Source organism: Tupaia chinensis, unplaced genomic scaffold, assembly GCF_000334495.1.
Source record: "Tupaia chinensis unplaced genomic scaffold, TupChi_1.0 Scaffold144045_1, whole genome shotgun sequence".
Lineage (NCBI taxonomy): Eukaryota > Metazoa > Chordata > Mammalia > Scandentia > Tupaiidae > Tupaia > Tupaia belangeri.
This window is the reverse complement of record NW_006203897.1, coordinates 457182-473221: the sequence shown is the minus strand read 5'-3', so window position 1 is coordinate 473221 and position 16040 is coordinate 457182. Positions and strand designations below refer to the sequence as shown.

General features: G+C 41.5%; 1 long non-coding RNA gene across 1 annotated transcript in view; it reads left to right on the top strand.

Annotated features, from left to right (window-relative positions):
• Positions 1-3814, top strand: part of LOC106733547 (uncharacterized) — a 9419-nt gene extending 5605 nt beyond the window's left edge. The window contains exon 3 of the long non-coding RNA XR_001369572.1: positions 3698-3814. This is a non-coding gene — a long non-coding RNA (uncharacterized LOC106733547). The remainder of the gene's footprint in view (positions 1-3697) is intronic.
• Positions 3815-16040: the final 12226 nt, after the last annotated feature.

The window sequence follows — 16040 nt, the reverse complement described above, 5'->3', positions numbered from 1 at the left end:
TACATCAATAAACTGAAATTCATCACAATTAAAAACTTTTGCCTTTCAAAATACTGTTGAGAAAATGAAAAAGCTGAGCTGACCCCATAGCGCAATGCTTAAACATATGGGAGTCAGGTCTCACATGGCTGACTGTGGTTCAAATCCCAGCCCTGGTGGTTTGAAAAATATGCTGGGTATATGTGTGCTTGTACAGTATCCTGATGGGATGAAAAAATAGAGGGAAAAGGACTATAGTGTAACCAAACCCCACTAGGGGAGTGTGGGTGAGTGCTCTCTGTGTTTCTATTTCTCCTCTCTGATGTGTGCACATGTGCCCTCTGGGGGAAGGGGGAGGGAAGAAAAGAAAAGGAAAAAAAAATGAAAAGCCAGCCATATCCTCAGAGAAAATATTTGCAAAACTTATATGTGACAAATTTAGAATAGATTAAGATAGCTTACAACTCAATCATAAGAAGACAACATGAAAATTAGCAAATTATTTGAATAGACATTTCATTGAAGATGATACTGGATGGCAAATCAGTACATGAGAAGTTTCTCAACATTGGTCATTAAGAAAATGCAGATTAGGGGGACCAGCAGTTAGCGTAATGGCTATGTTGCCGGACTTCCATGCAGTAGACCATGGTTCACGTCCCAGACCTGGTGGCTTAAAACTCACACCGGGCGCGTGTGCGTGCGTGCCCAAGATCCCGAGAGGAGAATGGAGGAGAAGGGATTGCCGCATGGCCATCTTCTCTCGGGGGGGGGGGGGGGGTTTTTTGTCTTTTTCTGTCTCTCTCTGTCTTTGTGGTGTTGGCGGGCGCCCTATAGAAAAAAAAAAAAAAAAAAAAAAATGCAGATTAAAACTATGAGACACCACTAAATTTCTTGGCTAAAATTAAAAGGACTGACACATTAAGTGTTGAAGAGTTGAAGTAATTACAACACTGATGGTGAGAATGTAAAGTGGTACAACAATTTTGGAATAAAGTTTGGCTATCATTTAAAATGTGAACATACATCTACCATGTATTTATTTAAAGGAAATATAAGACTTGCACATGACTTCTCATAGCAATTGTATTTATAATAGCCAAAATCTGGAAATAATGCCCGGATTCATGAACAACTCGTGACATATCCATAGAATTAAATATTACTTAAGAATGAACCATTTCTTTCCAAATTTCTAGGCAACTTCTGAATCATGCACATTCACCTTACAGCTGAGGCTAACATGACTGAACTGAGCTTTCAGTTGCTTCCTACCATTTGTTAGACTGAGTTTGTAGCTTGAAACCTGCCAACTTTAACAAAAATATTATCCAATAGAAGACTGCTCTAGAATACTGAGCATCCACAGCCTAACAGTGTAACATCTTCAAAGGAAAAAACAATCAACAAAAGTTAACCTGGAGATATTTAAATGTCAGAAATATTGGACAAGAATCTGACAGCAGTTACTATGACTGTTTAATAAGATAAAAAATACATGTTCAATAAACGAAAGGGTAGGAAATCTCAACAGGCAAATAGAAATATTAAAAATGTTTTATTTATTCATGACTATCATTATTATTAATTTTTAATTTGTTATAGGGCACATGCACTTACCAGAGACAGACAGAGAGAGAGGGGAAGTGAGAAAGCAAGCCACCAGGTCTGGGACTCAAACCGTGGTTGGCCATGTGAGAGCTCAGCACCTTAACTACCACACCACCTGCTGGCTACTAGAAACTACTTTTAAAAAATCAAATTTGGCTTCTAGGATGGAAGGTGGGGGTGGGGGAGGCAGTAGAGAGGGAATAAAGAGTTCACCAGATGGTGTTAGCAGAAATTAGATAACAAAGAGTCAGTAAACTTAAAGACAGAAATCACTGAATCTGAAAAGGAACTAATCATGCACATTCACCTTACAGCTGAGGCTAACATGACTGAACTGAGCTTTCAGTTGCTTCCTACCATTTGTTAGACTGAGTTTGTAGCTTGAAACCTGCCAACTTTAACAAAAATATTATCCAATAGAAGACTGCTCTAGAATACTGAGCATCCACAGCCTAACAGTGTAACATCTTCAAAGGAAAAAACAATCAACAAAAGTTAACCTGGAGATATTTAAATGTCAGAAATATTGGACAAGAATCTGACAGCAGTTACTATGACTGTTTAATAAGATAAAAAATACATGTTCAATAAACGAAAGGGTAGGAAATCTCAACAGGCAAATAGAAATATTAAAAATGTTTTATTTATTCATGACTATCATTATTATTAATTTTTAATTTGTTATAGGGCACATGCACTTACCAGAGACAGACAGAGAGAGAGGGGAAGTGAGAAAGCAAGCCACCAGGTCTGGGACTCAAACCGTGGTTGGCCATGTGAGAGCTCAGCACCTTAACTACCACACCACCTGCTGGCTACTAGAAACTACTTTTAAAAAATCAAATTTGGCTTCTAGGATGGAAGGTGGGGGTGGGGGAGGCAGTAGAGAGGGAATAAAGAGTTCACCAGATGGTGTTAGCAGAAATTAGATAACAAAGAGTCAGTAAACTTAAAGACAGAAATCACTGAATCTGAAAAGGAACTAAAAAAAAAAAAGATGGAAAAAAGACAGAGGTTCAGGGGCTATGGAAGAGTACTAGGACGTCTAACATGTATAGACACTGAGTTGCCAAAGGAAAATACAAAGAAAATGGAGCGATACAATATAAACAGAGAGATGGAAACTAAAAAAGAATTTTAAAAAATGCAAGAAGTAAAAACAATATAATAAGAACAAAGAATGGCTTTGATGAGCTCATCAATAGACTGAACACAACTAAGGAAAAAATAAGTGACCTTGAAGAAAAATCAATAGAAACCGAAACGGAAATGCAAAGAGACAAAAGAATAAAAAAGATGAAACAATATTAAAGAACTGTGGAACAAATACAAATGGTGTCACCTACACATAATAGAAATACCAAGAGAAAAAGGACGAACAAAACAGAAAAAATATTTGAAACAATATTGACTGAGAATTTTCCAAAATTAACAGTAGGCACCAAGCCACAGGTCCAGGAAGGCTCACGGGACACTGAACAGGATGAATACCAAAAAAGCAATAGCTAAGGATATAACATTCACATTTCAGAAAATCAAAGCCAAAGAAAGAACCTTCATCAAAGCAAGAGAAAAATAAAACCTTATCTATAAGAAGAAGGATAAAAAAGCCATTAGATTCTCTTTAGGAACAACACAAGTAAAGAGAGAGTGGCATGAAATATTTTAAGTGTTAAGGAAGAACCACCAACCTAGAATTCTGTATCTAGAAATGTTTTTCTTCATAAGTAAGGGAGAAATAAAAATGTTCTCAAGCAAACAGAAGTTGAGGGAATTAACTTGTCTTATAAGAAATGTCAAAGTTCTTCAGAGAGAAAGAAAATCGTATGTCAGAAACTTGGACAAACATAAAGAAAAGAGTGTTAGGGATTAAATGAGGTAAATCATTTTTCAATTTTCTTATTCTTAATTTAACATGCAACAGGTGGTTCAAAATAATAATAGCAACGGCACACTTAATGATATAGCTTATTGATAAGTGAAATAAATGACAGTACTCTTATAAGAGATGGGAATGAGGAATTGGAATATTTTGATTCGTGACACTTTTACTACCTGTAAAATGGATGGTATAGTGTTATTTCTTTCTTTTTTTTTTTTTTTTTAGTGTATTAATCCTCTCATGAAAAATCCGCACAATCACCGCAGAGAGTCATTGCAGAATCTTTACTCCTTCGACTGTTCTCCAGTCTCCAGCTCGCTTTTTGCCAGCACCAACGTTGGGCTTTGCAGTCCCCCTGACTTTCTTCATTCTGTCCTTGCGTTCCTTTCGCTGTTTTCTTGACGTCTTTTTCTTCTCATAAAGGCCATGTCTTGCAAGTCTATGTGTGGGTTCATTTTTCTTCGCATAATCCAAAGAATCGTAAATCATGCCAAAGCCGGTTGTCTTGCCACCACCAAAATGGGTTCTGAACCCAAACACAAAGATGACATCTGGTGTGGTCTGGTACATCTTTGCTAGTTTTTCCCGAATTTCGGTCTTAGGTACTGTTGCCTTCCCGGGGTGAAGGACATCGACCATTTGTTTCCTCTGAAGTCGTCGGTTGGTCATGAATTTCCTGGTTCGGACAGTTACTGTGTCATTCATGATGGCGGTATATCCTCAGGCAGCCAGGGAGGAAAAGAGCAGTACAGTGCTATTTCTAAGAGGGTGTAAGCTAATTGCAAATGTATATTGCAGTATGAAAGGTAACCAGTGGAAAAAAGATTATTAAAAAGCATAACTGACATACTAAGAAGAAAACAAATGAAATAGTATAAAATGATCAATTGAGAATGTAGAAACAATAGAAGGGGGAAAAAAAAGGGAGAGGGCAACTCCATAGCCTAGTGGCTAAGGGAGTTGGATCTCATGTGGCCAACCATGGTTGGAATCCCAGTGCTAGTGGCTTGAAAAATATGCTGGACATATGTGTGTGCATGCCCCAAATTCCAATGGGATGGAGTAATGGAGAAGGGGTTGACATGACCACACCCTATTGGGAGATGCTTTCTCTCTCCGTCTCTATCTCTCTCTCAAGTGAGTGCATGCACACTCCGGCAAGTAAAAAAGAAGAAGGGGAAGAAGAAGAAGGAGAAGAAACAAAAACAAGGGCAATGTTTAAAAATTTTTTAAAAATATGGTAGATGTTAATCTAGCCACAACAACAATCCTTTAACTATGAATGGTTTAAATATACCAATTTGAAAATGCCAAAATATTGGTAGATAAGACAAATACAGTATCTTCCATTTCTCTATCCTGTCAGGATTTGGGGCACACACGTCCATGCACCCAGAGTGTTTTTCAAGCCACTAGGGCTGAGATTCTAACTTTGGTCAGCCGCGTGGCAATCACTTCCCTCCACAAAGGGCTTAATTGATGTGTGATGGGGCCAATGACTTCTGGTAGCTTTATGAGGAGAGAGTGACCAGGGCAGACGGACACAGATAAACACACTCTCTGCTCAAGCTGCCTCACCATGTGATGTCTTCTGCTGTGCTATCCAACAGGAAGAAGACCCTTGCCAAATGTAGCCCCTTGACCTTGGACCTTGGAAACCATGAGCTAAATAAACCTCTATTCTTACAGATTATCGAGTTTCAGTATTCAGTTACTAAACATCAGGGAAGGACTAAAATAGAAAATTGGTACCAGAAGTTAGGTGTCACTAAAAACGAATATCTGAAAACAGAAACATCTTTGAGTAATGGGCAGAGATTGAAAAAGGCTTGGAGGAGTAGGCTAGGAAATCCTAGAATGTGTTAAGGGTGATTCTGGCGAGGGTCAAAAGAAGAGAAGATTGGGGAAAGCTTGGAATTTCTTAGAGATTGGTTAAGTGGCTGTAACCATAATGCTGACAGAAATATGTACAGTAAAGGACAGTCTGATGAAAGCGCAAATGAAAATGAGGAATATCTTACTGGAAACTATAGAAAAGGCTATCTTTTTTTTTTTTTTTTTTTTTTTGAGAGCTTTTCACTATAGGGCGCGTGCGCTTGCCAGACAGAGAGAGACATAGAGACAGAAAGCGAGAAATCACCCCCCAGGGGGATGGTCATGCTGCAATCCCTTCTCCTCCATTCTCCTCTCGGGATCTTGGGCACGCAGGCACACGCGCCCGGCGTGAGTTCTAAGCCACCGGGTCTGGGATGCGAACTGCGGTCGACTACGTGGGAGTCCAGCAACGTAGCCATTATGCTAACTGCTGGTTCCCAGAAAAGGCTATCTTTTTTATACCATTGCAAGAAAAAATTGGCTGTATTGCATCCATGCCCTAAGGCGTGTGGAATGCATAATTTAATAGTGATGATTATCAAAAGATATTTTAACTGGGTAAAGAATTCTAGCTTGATAATATGTATATATTTTTTACTTTAAAAATATTTCACTGTCAGGAACCAGCAGTTAGAGTAATGGCTATGTCGCTGGACTCCCACCTAGTTGACCATGGTTTGCGTCCCGGACCCGGTGGCTTAAAACTCACGCTGGGCGCGTATGTGTGTGTGCCCAAGATCCCGAGAGGAGAATGGAGGAGAAGGGATTGCGGCGTGACCATCCCCCCTGGGGGGTGATTTCTCACTTTCTGTCTCTATGTCTCTCTCTGTCTGTCTGGCGAGCGCACGCGCCCTATAGCAAAAATCTCTCCAAAAAAAAAAAATAAATATTTCACTGTCTTCTGATTTCTATTGTCTGTCATGAGGTCTGGTTTTAACCTTACCGATGTTTCTCTGAATGTGCTTTTGTCTTTTTCTTTGATAGCTTTTAAGATTGTCTTTTCATTGGGGTAGGCCTGGTAGTGCACTGATTAAGCACTATATGGAGGGAGTCAAACCCCACAGAGCCAACTGTGGTTCAAATCCTGGACCTGGGGGACCAGCAGTTAGTGTAACGGCTATGTCGCTGGACTCCCATGTAGTCAACCACGATTCGGGTCCCGGACCTGATGACTTAAACTCATGCTGGGCGCACGTAAGTATGTGCCCAAGATCCTGAGAGGAGAATGGAGGAGAAGGGATTGCGGTGTGGCCATCACCCCTGGGGGGGGGTGATTTCTCACTTTCTGTCTCTCTGTCTCTCTCTGTCTTTCTGGCGAGCGCATGTGCCCTATAGCAAAACCTCTTAAAAAAAAAAAAAATCCTGGACCTGGCAGCTTGAAACACATGCTTAGTATCTGGAATTTTGACAGGAAAAAGGAATGGAGGAAAGGGCATTATGGCATGACCAGGACCCACTGGGGGGTGCTTTTCTCTTTCTCCTTCCAGCCCAATGCACAAAAAAAAAGTGTCTCTTCATCATTGATTGAAGGCAATTTGACTTTTATGTGCCTGGGTGTCTTCATGTTATATCTTCATGTTTCTTATTCTTGTAATTCATGGAAATTTCTGTAACAATGTGTTTATAGTTTTCATTATATTTGGAGAAACTTTGGTAATTATTTCTTCAAATATTTTTTCTACTCATCCCCATCTTTGGCGACTCCAATTAGAAGTGTGTTTGCGGCACCAGCAGTTAGTGTAATGGTTATGTTGCTGGACTCCCATGTAGTCAACCGTGGTTCGAGTCCTGGACCCGGTGGCTTAAACTCATGCTTGGTGTGTGTGTGTGCGTGCCTAGGATCCCGAGAGGAGTAATGGAGAAGGGATTGCGACATGGCCATCCCCCCAAGGGGTGATTTCTTGATTTCTGTCTCTCTGTCTCTCTTTCTGGTGAGCGCCCATGCCCTATAGCAAAAACCTCTTCAAAAAAAAGAAAAAAAAAAAAAAAGAAGTGTGTTTGCTCATTTGCATTTGTTCCAAAGCTCACTGATGCTCTGTTCATTTTTATTCCGGTCATTTTCCTCTCTGTAGTTCTTTCTGAATAGTTTTTAATGCTATGTCTTAGGGTTCATTAATATTTTCTTTTGCAAAGTCTAATCTACTGTAAATCTCACGGATGCATTTTCCATCTCAGATATTATAGTTTCATCTCTGTCTCTTTTCTTTTTCTTTTTTAATTAATTAATTAATTTATTTATTTTGGAGAAGTTTTTGCTATAAGGGCGCGTGGGCTCGCCAGACAGAGAGAGACAGAGACAGAAAGTGAGAAATCAACCCCCAGGGGGGATGGTCACGCTGCAATCCCTTCTCCTCCATTCTCCTCTTGGGATCTTGGGGATGCACGCACACGCGCCCAGCATGAGTTTAAGCCACTGGGTCTGGGATGTGAACCACGGTCAACTACGTGGGAGCCCAGCGACATAGCCATTACGCTAACTGCTGGTCCCCCATCTCTGTCTCTTTGATTTAGGTCATTTTTTATACCTTCCGTGTCTTTATTTAACATGTTTAATCTTTCCTCTAGTTTAATGAACATAGGGTATAACATTCAATATCTTTAGCTACTAGTTCTATCATCTCCAGTTCTTTCATTTTCCCCCTTATGACAAAATGTATGAGAGAGAGAGAGATGAGCACTCATCTCAGGGTCTGATCATGCCATGATCCTCTTCGCCCATTCTTCCAGCCTGTCAGATCTTGGGCACTCGGGCACATGCCCAGTGTTTCAGGCTGTCTGGGTTGGGGATTCAAACTGTAGTCGCCATGTGGAGCCTGGCATCTCTTGAGAAGCACATTACCACTGCCATGGAGCGAGCACTCTAGGTCCCTTCTGATTGATTGCTTTTTTTCTCCTCATGATGGCTTGTCATTTTCTATTTCTTTGCAAGAGCCTTTTTTCCCCCTGGGGGGCGGGGGAGGGTGCAAAAATACAGGAAAAGGAGGGAGAGAGGGAGATAGGTATCTTTAACAGTGCCTTGCCCAGGCTGCCAGCCAGCCAGGTCAAGTGTGTGTGTCACTGTACCTGGCCTGCTGCAGCGTCACAACATAGCTCTCCCACGTGGCCCTGACCTTGCACAGAGGCACTGTACCACGTGCACAACCATGGCTTGGCCACATGCCTAATTTTTTTGATTGTGTACCAGATGTGGCGATTTTTCTCTGCTGCTGCTTGTATAGCTTTGTTCTCCTTTGATCATTCTTAAACTTTGTCTTGGGCCGAAGTTAAGTTGCTTGGAAACAATTTATTCCTTTGGGTCTTGTTTTCCTTTTTTTTTTTTTGGTTGGATTTAGGACACTAGTTAGCCTAGAAGTAACTTTGGGAAATTATGTAAACTAATTAGAGTAACTTTAAGCAAAATTCTTTTGTGTACTCTGTTTGAGGTTTTGTGAATTGCTAGGTTTTCTAGTGGGGCTAGAATAAACAGGACTATTCCTAACCTTGTGTGAGCTCTGAAGATTGTTCTATTTAATCCTTTCGTGGGGTTCTCTCTTTGGCCTTGGGTAGTTTTAAGTTTCACATGCTTACCCTTATCAGTATCCACCTGAATCCTGAGGCGACTCTTCTGATCTCTGGGCTTCTTTCTTTGTGCAGCTCTATTTTTCAGTGCTTCCATGGAGCTCTAGCTGCTTTGGCCTCTCTGAGGCAGTTCTGTCTCCCCAGCTCAGGGGAACCTCTAGGTCCTGCCCAAATTGCCCTTCCCTGCACTGGACCCCAGGAACTTTCTCCGTGTACAGGCAATCACAGGGCCCACTTCATTTGTTTTCTTTCACTCAGAGTTCAGACCTTTGCTTCCTAGTGGGAGGATAAATCTGGTCCGCATTACTCTAGTCAAAGCAGAAGTGCGTCTCAGTTCTCTCTCTCTCTCTCTTTAATTGCCAGACGGCACATAGGCTCTCCAGAAAAAGAGAGGAAGAGAAAGAAATTGCCCCCAAATACAATGTGGTCATACCAGAATCCCTTCTCCTCCATCTGTCCATCCTGTTGGAATTTTAGGCATACACACCTGGTGTGTTTTTCAAGTCACTAGGGCCAAGATATGAACCACAGTCAGCCGTGCGGGAGCCAGCTCCCTAGGCCACAGGGTTGGCCCTCACCTCAGTTCTTTACATTAATTTCACAGGTTCTCTTTTACACATGAATACATCCCAAGATACCCATCCCACCTTTCCACAGGAAAGCCAGCTCATATGTAAATAAACATATAGTATAATTTGAAAAGTTACTCACATTTTTGAAAATACTTGCAAAGAAAGGTAATGACAATCTTGCTTTAGTTTTCAGAATGTCTGACATAAAAGTTGTTTTCCCTCATCATTCCTCCCCTCCCCATGATCTATAAATCCAAATCATTACACACACACACACACACACATTTCCAAGGACTATGATTGCTCATTCTCAGTGTAAGAGAAACCTTTGAGGGGCAGACAAGCAGAATGGAAGCAAGATCTTTTTATCAGGCGGCAACAAACTTCAACTGTAAGCAAGAGAAAGACTTTAACATGAGCCAGGTCACTTTGCAGTTCACACGAGTAGTCCTAATGTTAAGTCCTGTATCTCTATGTAGTTCTTCAAGACTTCAAGTAGTCTTTACTTAGCCATGGATGCCACCAGGTAACCCCTTTTACCTTTCCCACACTAAGGCTGCATTTGCTTTTCAACAGGAGAAAGCCTTGAGTCATGGAGAGAGCGGCAGGCTACAGCTAAGACCTGAACATAGCTCATCCATGGGGTAGCACAATGGTCTGCATCCCCTTCCACTAAGAAAAATTAAAAATGCTCGGTGGGCTACTTTGAATCTTGGAGGTGACATATATCTAGAATAACTCATTTGCCTGGGAGTTCAAGTTTATGCTTGTTGTCTTGGTATAACATTTTTGTTTTTAAATTTTTCTATAGGGCACATGTGCTCACTTGGAAGGTGGGGGGGAGGGGGAGGTGCCCACACTGCAGTCCCTTCTTCTCCATTCTTCTTTCAGGATTTGGGGCAGCACACACGCTCCGGTGCCTGGCATGATTTTCAAGCTGCTGGGTCTGGAACTCATACCATGTAGTAGGCACGTGGGATGCAGACACCTTAACCCTTGTGCCACCTGTTGGCCCAGTCATGATAAAATTTTAAATAGCACCTTTTCTTGTATGTGCCTGGGCTTGGACAATAAATTATCCAGTGCCCTACTCTACCATATTTAAATGTACTTCTCTATCCATTCACCAAAGAATCTATAAAAATATCAGCTCTGAGTGGCACTGTGAACACGAGAACACTGTATAGCTATTTCAGGCTGCAATATGTTTTTGCTTTAGCAGGGCCAGTGATACTCAGTGTCTGCAGCAGACGGAGATGCTCTGTAGAACCTGGGCAGACTTATATGGGGAATTACAGGCCCAGAACTCCATACTCTCCTGGCCAAATAATTAACCTTCTCTTAAAAAATGGACTCTAAAATGCTACTGGGTCTGAGTAGGACTAAACAACTGATCATAGGACACCAGCTGACAATATGACTCACACTGCCCAAGGGTAAGTGGATGTCAGCTAAAAGCCATACATTTAGGCATATGAAACAGCATTTCAACTTTATTTATTTTAAAGAACAACTGTCTGGCCCAGCATTTCAGCTTTAAATAAAGTGCTAGTATGAGATTAGTCTCAGCCAGGTCATGAAGGTACATTTAAGATTCAGAAACAAGTGGCTTGGACTTCTAATGCGCCTATTCCTGTTGCCCTTCCTGTTCCTTCTACTCATTTCTCTGGCCCTATTTTAAGTTCCCTGTGCTACTCACGGGGACTGCTACAGCACGATAGCCCCACTAAGAGTAGCCTTGAAGCACCTCGGGAAGCGAAACACCTCAGTGGGCCAAACATCTAGCAGGGCATTTGATAATCTAACTTAAATGGAAGAAAGTATCAGAAGTACATATCAATACTGATTCTGGGGCATTGAGTAAGAGTTTGAACAGATGGTCAGAGACACAGCAGGAACAAGATCAGAGAATTATGGACAAGGCGGTATGCTCAGGAGGTACACGGATAAACTTCTTAGAACACACAGAGTGTGAGAAATGGATGTCCCAGTTGAATGTTCATCAGACGAACCCATGGCAGAAGAAGTAGAGGAGAAGACTCACTGTGTAGATCTCAGTGAGCGTCTCTCCTCGATCTCCAGCAGGCTCACATACAAAGGGGACATGACAGCAAGGATGGTTAGGTCAGGTTAATTCACTTCACTGGACTCTTTCCTAATGGAGACGGCAGTAATTTGTCACTGGAGTGCACGCTTACTCTGGATGTAGATTTGCCTTTTCTGTCTTCCATGCTTGTAGTATCTCCATCCATGGTCCGTGGACTGACTTCACGTCTTATTTATCACCATGCTGTCCCTTACAATTTTGTTTCTGACAGAAATTTATTTTACAGAAAAACAAGTGAGACAATATGCTAAGGAATTCATTGTTCTGATAACCAGATCCATCAGCTAGAACCTGTTGGTCTTAGAGAATGGAAGAATGGCATTTTGATGACTCATTCAGGATTCCAGCTGAAAGTTTCTGCATTACTCCATCTTTGTCATGAGTTGCTTAAAATGACAATTAACAAAACCCCCAAACTGATGCTAATTTGAAGATGTAACATTCATTTTGATGATTTTTTTTCTTTCGCTGGTGATCTGAACATTTTTTTTCACATGCTTATTGGATGTTTGTACTTTCTTTTCCATGAGCATTTCATCTTTATCAATTCTTTACTACACTTACTCTGTGTCTAGTAGTTAGTTGTATGTGAATTGGCTATAATGTTGCCTACTGTGTCTCTTAAAACTTTAGAAAGTCACGAGGCCAGCAGGTGGCATGGTGATTAAAGGCGCTGGATTCCCACATGGCCGACCATGGTTCGAGTCCTGGACCTGGTGGCTTGTTTTCTCACTTTCTCTCTCTCTCTGTCCCTCTCTGGTCAAATTTAAATAAACAAATGAATAAATAATAAATAAAGTTAAATAAAATAATTTAAAAAAACCCTTTAGAGCGTCACATACATATTTTTAAGATTTCATCAACAGATTTTTATAATTCATCAAAATAAAAATGTTGCATTTTATTTTTTTTGTTTTCCCTAAAATGTTGACTTTTTTAAAATTAAAGTTTTTTGCCATAAGGCACGTGCACTTGCTAGAGAGGAGACAGAGAGAGAAAAAGTGAAAAATGACCCTGCGCGCGCACACACGCACACACATAGCCTGGCATGATTTTCAAGCTACCAGGTCTGGGACTTGAACCATGGTCAGCCATGTGATAGTCTAGCACTTTAACCACCATGCTACTTGCTTCCCCCAAATGTTGGCTTTTTAACAAAATGAAAATGAAAGAAAGCATCTATATTGCTTTTGTGCTGATAAGTAACCAACAACTGAAGAGTGGAATACCTTGCCAAGACCAAAAAGTTCAGGGAGCAAAGACTGTGCTGAACAAATACTCTACACTTTTAAATATGGAAGAGACAACATAGCCTAGGAAGTTATGAGGAAGGGGGTTAAATTGTTCAAGTCTAGGTCCAGGATGTGTTTGTCATCACCTGCCTGATGTTTACTGAGTAAGTGGGTGAATAAACGAATGAGCGGATGGATCATGAATGGCTTGTCCTTCCTTCATGCAGCCTATGGGATTAAAAATGAATCTTGCAGCTTTTCTTGGCATTGAGCTTTGAAAAGACTACCCAGCAGATAATGGGTGTGTATCCAGCAGATTATGGGTGTGATAGTCTTGGGGGTCAATTTGGATAGTTCTGGGTGTCAACTTGACTGGACTAAAGGGATACCTAGAAATTTAATGAAACATTACTGAGTGTGTCTGCAAGGTGTTTCCAGACAGAGTAACATGTGAGTCTGCGCAGACGAGGTAGGTCGTCCCACCCTCAATGTGGGTGGGCACAATCCAATTCATGAAAGGTCTGGAGAGAACAAAATGGAAGAGGGATGGGTGTCTTTTTTAGGTTTTTTGCTATAGGGCATGTGCACTCACTGGAGAGAGAAACTGAGAAGGAAAGTGAGAAATCACCTGCCCCCTCTTCCCCCAAGGGAGATGGCCACACCACAATCTCATTCTCCTCCTAGGATTTGGGGCACACATGAACAGGTATCTGGCATGATTTTCAAGCCACCAGGTCCAGGACTAAAAATCAGTTTGCCATGTGGGAGTCCAGTATCTTAACCACCATGCCATCTGCTGGCCCTGAGTCAGGTCTCTTTTGAGAGAGCAAGACAGACTTCTGCTGCTGCCTTGGACATCAGAACTTAAGGCTCACCTGTCTCTCAACTCCAAATTCACATCAATTTCCCAGGCTTTCAGCCTTGGGCTATGGTTACTATGAGCTTCCCCGCCTCTTGACACCTTTGCACTCTGACTGAGGCATGCTACCAGCATCCCAGGATCTCCAGCTTGCAGACAGCCTGTTGTGGGACTTCCCATCTCACATAATTGCACTGCATGGGCCAATCTCCCCAGTAAGTCCCCTCTTACATGGCAGTCTATTGGTCTGTCTTCATAGAGGACTCTGATACAATGGATCTCTAACTTGGAGTCGAGGCTTGTAGTTTTACAGTACAGTACTAGTTGACCTTGAGAGAGCTACCCTTGAGGAATGGAGATGCAAACAATTTAGAAGGGACAGAGGGCCCCTACTGATGGCCGACTACATATTTATCTGGAAGAAAAATACCCTCCCTCTGACATTTCATAAAAGGTGTTACATCTGGAACTTATGTTTCATATGTAAGTTTTTATGTTATCAAACCAAAGGTAAAAATTGCAGGGTTAAATAGATGGGAGAAAAAGTTCAACGACATGCTAAAAAAAATTTTTTAAAGGAATCATTTATTATTATTTTTAATTTGACCAGAGAGAAAGTGAGAAAGCAAACCACCAAGTCTGGGACTTGGACCATGGTTGCCCATGTGGGAGTCCAGTGCAGTAACCATGCCACCTGCCCGCTCCAAAAGTATGTTTATTATTGGTGTTTCTTCATAACATTCATGGCCTTCTACTGAGATTAACATGGCAACCCAAACAAAAATTTACTAAACCAGCCCCATAGCCTACTGGTTAAGGGAGGTGGATCTTATATGGCTGATTATGGTTCAAATCCTGGTCCTGGCGGTTTGAAAACATGCTGGGCCCATGTGCATGCATGCCCTAAATCCTGACAGGGTAGAGAAATGGAAAAGGGACTATACCATGACCATGCCCCATTGACGAGGGCTTTCTCCCTCTTTATCTTCTTGTCTCCCTCTGGTGAGTACATATGCCCTCTAACAAAAATTATTTTCAACCACTTCTCACTTAATAACCTACCTGTTGGACAACCGCTTTGCCAGTTCTTCAGCGTGAGGAATCTTTCTCAGTCTGAGTCTTGGAAATCCCTTTGCTCAGTCTGTCTTGTTCCTGCAGTTGGTTAGTCTTCACCACACGATGCATTCACAACCAAACAAGAGTACATATTTTGTTTACAAATTTGTACTTTATTGTGCACCCATGGTAGCATTCAGAGTAAGTAAGATTACACTGGATTTATATTACTGTGTTGTGGCATGTCTTGTCACTTTCTGGCACTTACCTAATGCATGTTTTGTGCATGGATGGAATTACATAATTCTAGTGTGTTGTCACATGGAATCTATTGAAATATACATACCCTATGACCCCATGACACAGAACAAGCTCCTCAGTTTTCCAACAATTTGCCTAATGACCTAGCTGTATGAACGGGAGCTGGTCATCAAGTGAGGAGCACCTGTACTTTATGAAAAGCCTTTGCATTCTGCTTATAATGTTGTCTTGCCCATGTAATGGGGATTGATTAGTCTACTTTCTTCTTTATGTGTTCTGTGAGTATGAGGCATGTTTCCTGGCAGGTTTCCATTTGGCAAACTAGCCTTTTTGGTATCTAGACTCAGATGAGCCACAGGGCAGCCCCAATCTATGAAATTTGGTGACATGGCTTTTGAAGGTTGTAGAAATAGTTTGTCTAATTCCTTGGATTACAGGATGTTATTTCTGGTAGCAAAGAGGCCTTGTCCCTAAGACATTTTCTTTTTCTTTTTTTAACTCAAGATAGCATGTGTGTATGAGAGAGAGAAGCACCATTGTTGCAGGGCTGGGTCATGCTGTGATCCCTTTCCTCTAGTCCTCTACCCTGTGGCTTCCAGCTCTGTAGTCAGGTAGGCTACTGGCTGTGTCACAGAGGCTGGGGCTCTATGACTTCTAAACTCGTGAATCTTGTTATTCCTGTGGATAGACAAAAGAAGTGAAATATAAAGTATGCTAAAATTTGGGCTTCACCCGAGAGTTTAGTGTCCATAGATATATTCCATGGCTGTCATTTAACCATTTAACAACTGAGTTATGAGAGTCTTTCTCTCTGATTCAGATGGCTGTCTAAATCGGCCCGGAGGTAAACAGCTCCCCACTGCAAAGGTTCCTTGATGGGGCTTCTGCACTCAGGTCTATGGGAATAAACTGCAGTCAGCAAAATGCATTTGTCATAAAAGTTCATTAAGACTTGAACATTGGGAATCCATGGGGCATATATACACTGAGACGTCCCAGTCCTTTGTTTTAAGGGGGCTCAGATTGGATCAAGTTTGGCACAGGGTAT